This window comes from Bison bison, unplaced genomic scaffold (genome assembly GCF_000754665.1).
Source record: "Bison bison bison isolate TAMUID 2011002044 unplaced genomic scaffold, Bison_UMD1.0 scf7180017864525, whole genome shotgun sequence".
Classification (NCBI taxonomy): domain Eukaryota; kingdom Metazoa; phylum Chordata; class Mammalia; order Artiodactyla; family Bovidae; genus Bison; species Bison bison.
The window spans coordinates 6,539,651-6,548,538 of record NW_011495076.1 but is presented as its reverse complement, the minus strand read 5'-3'; the positions used below and the strand labels follow the sequence as shown (position 1 = coordinate 6,548,538).

General features: G+C 36.4%; 1 protein-coding gene and 1 long non-coding RNA gene across 2 annotated transcripts in view; both read left to right on the top strand.

Moving 5' to 3' along the window:
* The window catches only part of LOC104981911, a 24,790-nt gene extending 18,044 nt beyond the window's left edge, over window positions 1-6,746 (top strand). Inside the window, exon 3 of the long non-coding RNA XR_824433.1 lies at window positions 6,608-6,746. This is a non-coding gene — a long non-coding RNA (uncharacterized LOC104981911). The remainder of the gene's footprint in view (window positions 1-6,607) is intronic.
* IMMP2L (IMP2 inner mitochondrial membrane peptidase-like (S. cerevisiae)) overlaps window positions 1-8,888 on the top strand; it is a 960,253-nt gene that overhangs the window by 335,418 nt on the left and 615,947 nt on the right. The window lies entirely within an intron of this gene.

Here is an 8,888-nt window from a genome sequence, read left to right as displayed (position 1 = left end):
TTTTTTTTTTTGGTAACACTCTTTTTCACTTTTAGACACTTGAGTCACAAGGAAAAGTGCACAAAAAGAGATTTGTTATAGGACAAAAAATATCATATGGTCTTCTTTTTCTTCCCTAGTAAAATACACCTTACTAAATGTAACAAAATAAGAAATGATTATAGAAAACAGGATGATGGGTTGTTTCTAAATAATTGAGTCATTGTGGAAGATAACAGTATGTCAGAGTCCAAACTTAATTAGCTGAGGAACATGCACATTATTTCTGTTTGCTTTTTGGGGAAATTCTAACTTATCTCTGTTCTTAGCTGCTCGTATTTGCTGTTCTTCTATCTAGTAGTCATGGTCTAGCTGTGCTTTTGTCTTTGGTTGAGCTGAAAGAACATTTAGAGTGGTCATCTGACATGTCTGGCAATTTGGTGATGCAGGAGGCCTTCAGAAGGAAGAGCAATTAAAAAAAAATGAAAAGCCCCCAGCTAGCTTATTTGCATGACACGAGTGACTCACTCAGTGATACACAAAGAACACGGGTGGTTTAGGTTAATGAATTGTTCTTTGAGTCCTGTTAGATTTTTTCCCACTGCTTCAGTAACTGCTTTCCCCACTGGTCCTTTATCTGGGTCCCCGGATTGTGAAATATTGTCATCATGCATTTCTCTTTTGTTTTCTTTTATGCTCCAGAGTTGGAACTGTGAAAGGCAGCTTCATTTATTGTTTAGTTGAATCAGAATGACTGCAGTTCCACAAACAAATTGGACTTCAGTTAGGGGTGCTTTGTCATAAATAATCTTGGAAGAGATTGGATTCTTTCTTTGCTGATATATTTTAGCCATGTGTTAAAATCAGCATCTCAAAGAGATTGATTTATTGCTAGTCTGAGTGATAGCTGAGCAGCACATGACCATCCTCATCCTGCTCTCTTTTGCTGTCTCTTTCCCTAAAGTATATTCAGCAATAATTTATGGTAAGGGAAACAAATATTCTATTTTCTCAATTATCCTTTTTAATTTAGCCTTCACTTCAAAACAAAATAGTTCTACAATGCACAACCCTCTCAGTAAACACTTCTTCATTATCTGGAAAGAAATCTGTTTCACAGATTGATTAAGGGCATTTTTCATAGTAGAGTCAGGGGGATCATATTTTCCAAATAGAATGTTAGGACATTTTAAAATTTCACAAATTTGTTTTCCCTACAGGCTTCAAATACCTAAACAATAATTGTGAATACCTATTTTCATTGACTGTAAAATTTTTTTTTTGTCCATTTATTTTGTTTCAAGTTATTTGATGCTAGAAATCATCTGGAGACATAGAAAATCTAGTGGTTTCCTCCTTGGTGGAAAAGATATATATATATGTATATATGTATGTGTATGCATAAACATATTTATATGTGTGTGTATAAATGTAATTTGTACTTTTGTATGAAGATATTAAAAGTGAAAAACAGTATTCATTTGACTAGACATTGGTCCTTAACTATAAATGCCATAATAAGTAACACTTTGCTTTTTTGATTCATAAATGCTGTGGTCAGTTATACTCTGTCAGTAACAATCATTTCTTGTAAGTCGGATAATGGCATTAATTGGCATTAATATTTTTAATTGTTTTATTCATGCTTGATGCTTTACATGTGTTATTTAACTTGAAGCAAATATCATCTCCTTTCTTTCAGATGAGAAATTTAACATTTAGAACTGTTAAATGACTTACCCTCAAATCACACAGCTAGTAAGTTGTAGACACAGATTTTACATCTGTGTTTGTCTAGCTCCAAAGCTTGCATATTTCATCTTTGCATTCAACTTACTGTCTTCTGTAGAGATAAAGTTTTGATGAAGCTGATCGTATTTTCTATTTGATACATGATACAAAACAATGATGAGTGTGTTTAAGGTGATCTTTTTTTTTTTTTTTTGCAAAGATCTACTTATGCATTGGAATTATTTTCCACAAGTGAGGCATACCCATGGTAACTTAGAGTATATTTACAGATATTTCAGATGAATATACTCTTATTGGTCATATTTAAAAGCGTATATCATTGTCTTAGAAAATAAGATGCAAATATTAAATGTCTGTATAATTCAAACATAAAAACATAAGGTATTGTTATAATAAGGAGTTTCGAGCAAGAGTGTGTGGATAAAACTGTAGGATTGACTTGCCCCAGATGTGCTCAGGGATTACAGTTTTACCACGTGTGTTTTCGGTGCTTGATGGTTTACATTTTAAAAGCATTGAGTATTTATAAGACCTAAGGTCTGAGTAGGTCTTATATCTAATACATAGTTCACTGTGGCAGAGATTTAGGAGTGGGGATTGGGGTAGGTGATGATGTTTAATTTTTCTGACATCAGACTAACATGCTTGAAAGAGAAATTTAGCAAAGCTAATTGGAGTGACTACCAATACTATAAATTAGGTCCATAGCTTAGACCTATGAGTACTAGCCTTTATAACAGACTTGACAGCAACATAAATCTGTTAAAAAAAAAAAAAAATGAAACTATTCCTGACATGAAATAATGGTATTGTCATATAGACGACACATTGTGCAGTTTTTCCTTTTAATTACTGTTTGAGAACAAAATCAGGTTTTGCAGCTGGTCCTTCTTCATTTCCATTTGCCTTGACTAAATCTCACACCTAGGAGTTTGAAGCATGACAGACAACAGGTGTGAATCTGTACTAATAATTGGCTGTAGTTCCTGTCCTTCCTTTAAAAATTGGCTATGTTGTAAACATCTGTAATACTAATCAAGACAGCCTTTTCCCCTATGTGTTTAATGTTTTCCAAACCATGGTTAGATGCTACGTCTGAATCAAATCACAAACTCAAGTCAGGTTATTAAATTACTCTTGCTAGGAGAATAGATTTTAAAGGAATGATGAGTTTCAGTCAGTTAAGTGCAGCTGGCAAGCAGCCATTCATTATGGCATAGTGTGACATTGATTTTTGACTAGAAGAAAAGGAAACAGCAGTAACTCTGTATTCTTAAGGAAACATTCTATATTATCGATGTACTTTGTTTCCTTAAAAGCCACTACCAAAGCTTTATTCAAATTGAATTTTGATTGTACTAATAAGGAAACCTATTCATTGTTGAAGTCAAAACATTCATTATTATGAAAATAAGATGCTAATCCCAGACTATTACCTTAGCAACTATTTCTATCCCTCTTCCTTAAGGACACAAGATACAGCGTGCTTTATTATAGACAAGAGCTTTTTTTTTTTTTTTAGCAAAAATTACAAAATACTCATAATTACCTTTAGTAGGAACACGTGGGCTGACTCATTGTGCAGATTAAATAGACTATTGAAACAAAATCAGATGATTTGGCTCATTTTTTTTCTCCTACATTTTCTCCAGTGATTACTGCTCTCATCTACTTGCCAAATTGATGGGACTTGGCAGTAAAAAATAAGCAGTTGAAAATGTGGGAGATTAAGTTTTCTGAATTTCAGAGAGGGTCATCAGAGGGAAAGAGTACGAAAAGAGTTGGTCTTCCTGGGTTGACAAGATGCATCATAAATTGTCTGTTCTCAGTTACAGTCACCTAGACCTAATTTTAGAAACCTCACCTTAAGAGAGAGTTATTTTTATTTTCCAGATTTTGATAAATATGGTGGATTCCACAAAGAAGATGTTTGTAATTCTTGCATGACTTGTCTTTGTCTTGTCATTAAATGTCAGAACCTTAGATTCAAATTGTATTAAAAGTATGTGAAAATTAATGGTGGAAAGTGGTACAGTGTCTCATTTGCATAAATTAGGTCATGTGGAAAGTAGGGTCTAGGATACTGAATGTTGGCTTTGAGATCTGATCATACTGAAAGCTATTCAGAATAAAGTCTATTTGCGTAAGGCAAATAAGTGAGGGAGGTGGTTTCAGGACAGCAGGTAGTATTTACTCACAGCTGTAGCTTGAATAGTAAACTGGTTATAGAATAGTGTTGATTGTAATGGAGATTTGAGCCAGTCATTGTCGTTCCAATTGGCAGAGACCTGGAATGAGTCCAGATTTTCATATGAGAAAGATGTTCTAAGGCGGAGGCACTGGAAGGGCTGCTGCTACTTTGGGCTTAGTGACAAGGCTGATTCATCTTCTTCAGCTCGATCGGGAGGGGGTGCATCTTGATCTTCTCTACTCCTCCTCCACTCTACTAATGGAAGCTACAACAACTGCAGTTACAGCAAGTACTTTGCACACATTCCAACTTAATTTTCAGAATAATTCTGAAAGATAGTTGTTGCTCTTATTTTTACAGTTGTGAAAATTAAGATTCAGAGAATATACGGAACTTAATCACGGTCATTCAGCTCATATGTGGCACGATTTGCACTCACACTAGGTCCATCTGATCGCAAGCCCTTGATTTTTTGACGCACCATACACTATTACAAATTACCAAAAAGAAAATTTTTTTTTCCTCTATAACATGTCTATATTGATTCAACTCTCTGTTTAGCTTTTATCATTTTCTCACAGAAATATTTTACCTTTTAAGAGATCCTTATCAGTCAAACCCTTCTTTTAGGTTATATGGGGCAGGGGCTGAAAAGACAGGCAACTGCTAGAATTCTGTGTCTAGACTGACCCTGGACTCAGTGCTGCCCTGTCTTATCTGTCTCTGCAAATAAGAATGTGATACCTTCATGCCTCTCCAATCTCCCTGGCTTTTATATTAATTATTGAGTGTTTGTTATATATAAGACTGATATGTAGTATTAATAAATCATGAAAGAAGAAGAAAAAGAAAGGAAGGAAAAAAGAAATTTGTTGGTTTGGGGGGAAAAAAAAACCAAACTGCTGTATTTAAAATTGCGTCCTCAGGTGGCTCAGTGGTAAAATACCTGCCTGCCAAGCAGGAGACACACGTTTGATGATCCCTGGGTCAGGAATATCCCCTGGAGAAGAAAATGGCATTTCACTCCAATATTCTTGCCTGGGAAATTCCATGGGCAGTGGAGTCTGATGGGCTACAGTCCATGGTGTCACGACTTAGCAAGTGAACAACAATATTTAAAATGGATAATCAACAAAGACCTACTAATAGCACAAGGAACTCTGTTCAGTGTTATGTGGCAGCCTGGATGGCAGAAGAGTTCAGGCGAGAATGCATACATGTATCTGTATGGCTAAGTCCCTTTGCTCTCCACCTGAGACTATAACAATATTGTTAATTGGCTATATTTCAATATAAAATAAAAAGTTTAAAATTATGTTTAAAAATTCATTGGTTTTTGGAAATTGAGCATTTCAGAGAAATGCTGGGGTTACCTGAGAACCTGCCTTTCCAGCCTGTTTCTGCTATGCTGGTATTACTTTCCCCTGAGCTGAGGTCTCCCCAGGTGACAGCTCCTGAGTTCATATATAGCTAAATGATTTTTCTCTTCTTTTTTTAAAGCCCCCCAAATGAGCCAGTATGGTGAATTAACTAGGAAAGAATGTATGCATTTCTGTGAGATTTGTAAGTTATTTTTATTGGTGTTTGTGAATCCTTCAATTTGAAGATACTTTGTTCCTGACATTCTAAATTCTTTCCGGGTCCACAGAAACAAATATGCTGGCAAAAATTCTATATCCTAACTTTTCTGTAAATTTTGTAAGAATATTGAAGTGTTGTATATAAATTCACTTTTTTTTCTGTCTACACTTAAAACTGTGAGAACAGTTGTAGGAATATTAGGCATTTATTCATTCGTTTCACATTTATTATTTATTTTGTATCGTGTGTGATATTAAATTTTCAGGAGTGAGGAAATGATTTTGTTTAGTCGAGGATTTTATTTTTTTTAGTTTTTCTCCCTGTTTTCCATTTTGAATTGTTTTAAAATTCAAATTGACTTCCTAGAGGGCACTCTGAAATCTGGCAGTATTCCCTATTGAAAAATCACCATGCTTGACAGTTGTATCCTATGATACTGAGTGAGAAATTCTCAGAGAAGTATCTCACTTATTTTCAAAGTGTCTCCACTTAAATAACTTTTAAATGAACATTGTAATGCATATCTATTTGTGGTTCTCTGACTTTATTTTACTCATCTACTCAGTCATCTTTGATTCATTTGTTTTCACTTAATAAATATTTACTAAGCCCCTAAAATATGTGTTGCTCTTGAAACATAAAATTGACGTGAATATTTCCCTTATGACTCTTATATTGTGTTAGGGAAGCCAGATTAAACAAAGAAGCACAGTAAGTGACAGTTTTTACATGCATGCATGTTCAGTCATGTCCAACTCTTTGTGACCCGTGGACTGCAGCCAGTGAGGCTCCTCTGTCCATGGGATTGTCCAGGCAAGAATACTGGAGTAGGCTGACATTTCCTACTCCAGGAAAGATGACAACTGGCGTGAAGAAAAGAACAGTTCACGATGAGAGAGGCAGCAAGCAGGGAGGGCTTGCTTAATATTCCCCTACATGGGGAATATTAAGAAAACTGAGCAGAGACCTGATGGATGCTTAAGAGTTATTTAGCTTCATAGAGATTTAGAAGAAAGCCTATGTAAATTCAGTTAGCCGCCTGTATTCACAGATTTTTATATCTGGGGATAAGGAAGGACTACTGTACTGTCATTTTATATACAGGTACTGGACTTGAGATTTGCAGATTTTATTAACCATGAAGATTCTAGAAGCAATCTGCAGCTGATACTGTGGAGCACTGTATCCTAAGGTATGTATGGATGTGAGAGTTGGACTATAAAGAAAGCTGAGCGCCAAAGGATTGATGCTTTGAAACTGTGGTGTTGGAGAAGACTCTTGAGAGTCCCTTGGACTGCAAGGAGATCCAACCAGTCCATCCTAAAGGAGATCAGTCCTGGGCGTTCATTAGAAAGACTGATGTTGAAGCTGAAACTCCAATACTTTGGCCACTTCATGGGAAGAGCTGACTCATTGGAAAAGACCCTGATGCTGGGAGGGATTGGGGGCAGGAGGAGAAGGGGACGACAGAGGATGAGATGGTTGGATAGCATCACTGACTCAATGGACATTGGTTTGAGTAAATTCTGGGAGTTGGTGATGGACAGGGAGGCCTGGCATGCTGCAGTCCATGGAGTTGCAAAGAGTCGGACATGACTGAGTGACTGAACTGAACTAAACTGTACCCTAAGGAGGAAAAGAACTGGACTTTTTGGAAGAACCAAAGACCTACGTGACAGTTAAGAGTAAAGGTTAAATTTACAAAATATAAGCTTTGCCATTTGATTTTCATCTGTAAGTATGAAGTTTACTAAGCTTTTATGCAGAAAAGCTTAAAAAAGCTTGGGCTTCCCAGAAGGTGCTAGTGTAGGTTTGCCGTTTCAGGTTAGTCATAAGAGACCCCAGTCGGATCCCTGGATCTGTAAGTTCCTCTGGAGGAGGCATGGCAACCCACTCCAGTATTCTTATCTGGAGAATCCTATGGACAGAGGAGCCTGCTGGGCTACAGTCCATGGGGTTGCAAGAGTCAGACATGACTGAGCGACTAACACTTTCACTTTTAAACATCAGAATAATTTACCTTAACCATTTGAAAAATGGAGACAGGTTAGTATTAGGTTAGTTATCAGTTTTTAAATACTTGGAAAGATAGACCAAGTACTTTTATTGTTGTAAGAGTTGTGAACAATTTTTGGTTTTGTTTTATAAGTATTTTTGCTTTTTTTGTGTATGTATACACATACACTGCTTATTTAGCTGCTTTTCTTTTAAAAAGATATTTCTTATATTATTTATTAAAGTGTTTAGGAAGATATTAAAATTTTTATTTACCTACCATATTATCGTCATAAAGGCAGGGTGGAGATAATTTCCACTTTTGATTTATTGAGTTATCATATTGCAAACGAAGAAGGCGATGGCACCCCACTCCAGTACTCTTGCCTGGAAAATCCTATGGATGGAGGAGCCTGGTGGGCTGCAGTCCATGGGGTTGCGAAGAGTTGGATACGACTGAGCGACTTTACTTTTACTTTTCACTCTCATGCATTGGAGAAGGAAATGGCAACCCACTCCAGTGTTCTTGCCTGGAGAATCCCAGGGACCGGGGAGCCTGATGGGCTGCCGTCTATGGGGTCGCACAGAGTCGGACACGACTGAAGCGACTTAGCAGCATCAGAAGTAGCATATTGCAAAATGAAAACCCAAAGTCTTCTTCCAAATTACTGTTTTAAACTGCTAAAGTAAAACAAAAGAACAAAAGACACATTAACCTCTGCCTTTGTAGGTGTGCGTAAATGTGATTCTTTCAGGGATAGTGTGATCCTTGAACAGAGTAAACTAAATATTTTAATCAAAGAGCTTCTGGAAGTGAGTGTATATTGTAACTTGTTTATTGTGTTTTGTATGTCATTACCCCAAATTATTAACTGCCTTTTTGTGATATTTATTATTATTATAAAAGATTCCAGTTGCATTCATTTGTTAAACTAACTCCTCTTAAGTTCTGCTTTGTGGTCCCAAGTGTGGTCTTGAGAATGAATGTTTTTGTCCCTCAAGGTTACTTGAAATTCTTTGTTGCTTGGGTTTAAATTTTTAAATTTAAATATATTCAGTATTTTGTTTATTCCTTCCAAGGACTTCTCTTGTGGCTCAGCTGGTAAAGAATCCATCTGAAATGCTGAATTGCGGGAGATCTGGTTCAACCCCTGGGTTGGGAACATCCCCTGGAGAAGGGAATAGCTACCCACTCCAGTATTCTGGCCTGGAGAATTCCATAAACTGTATGGTCCATGGGTTCGCAAAGAGTCGGACACGACTGAGCAACTTTCACTTTCACTTTATTCCTTCCAAACTCCAGTATATTACTAGTTGACTAATCTGATAAACTGGTGAAGGAGAATACATTTGCTAATTAATGTTTAATGTCTTGTATCTTAATTAACAC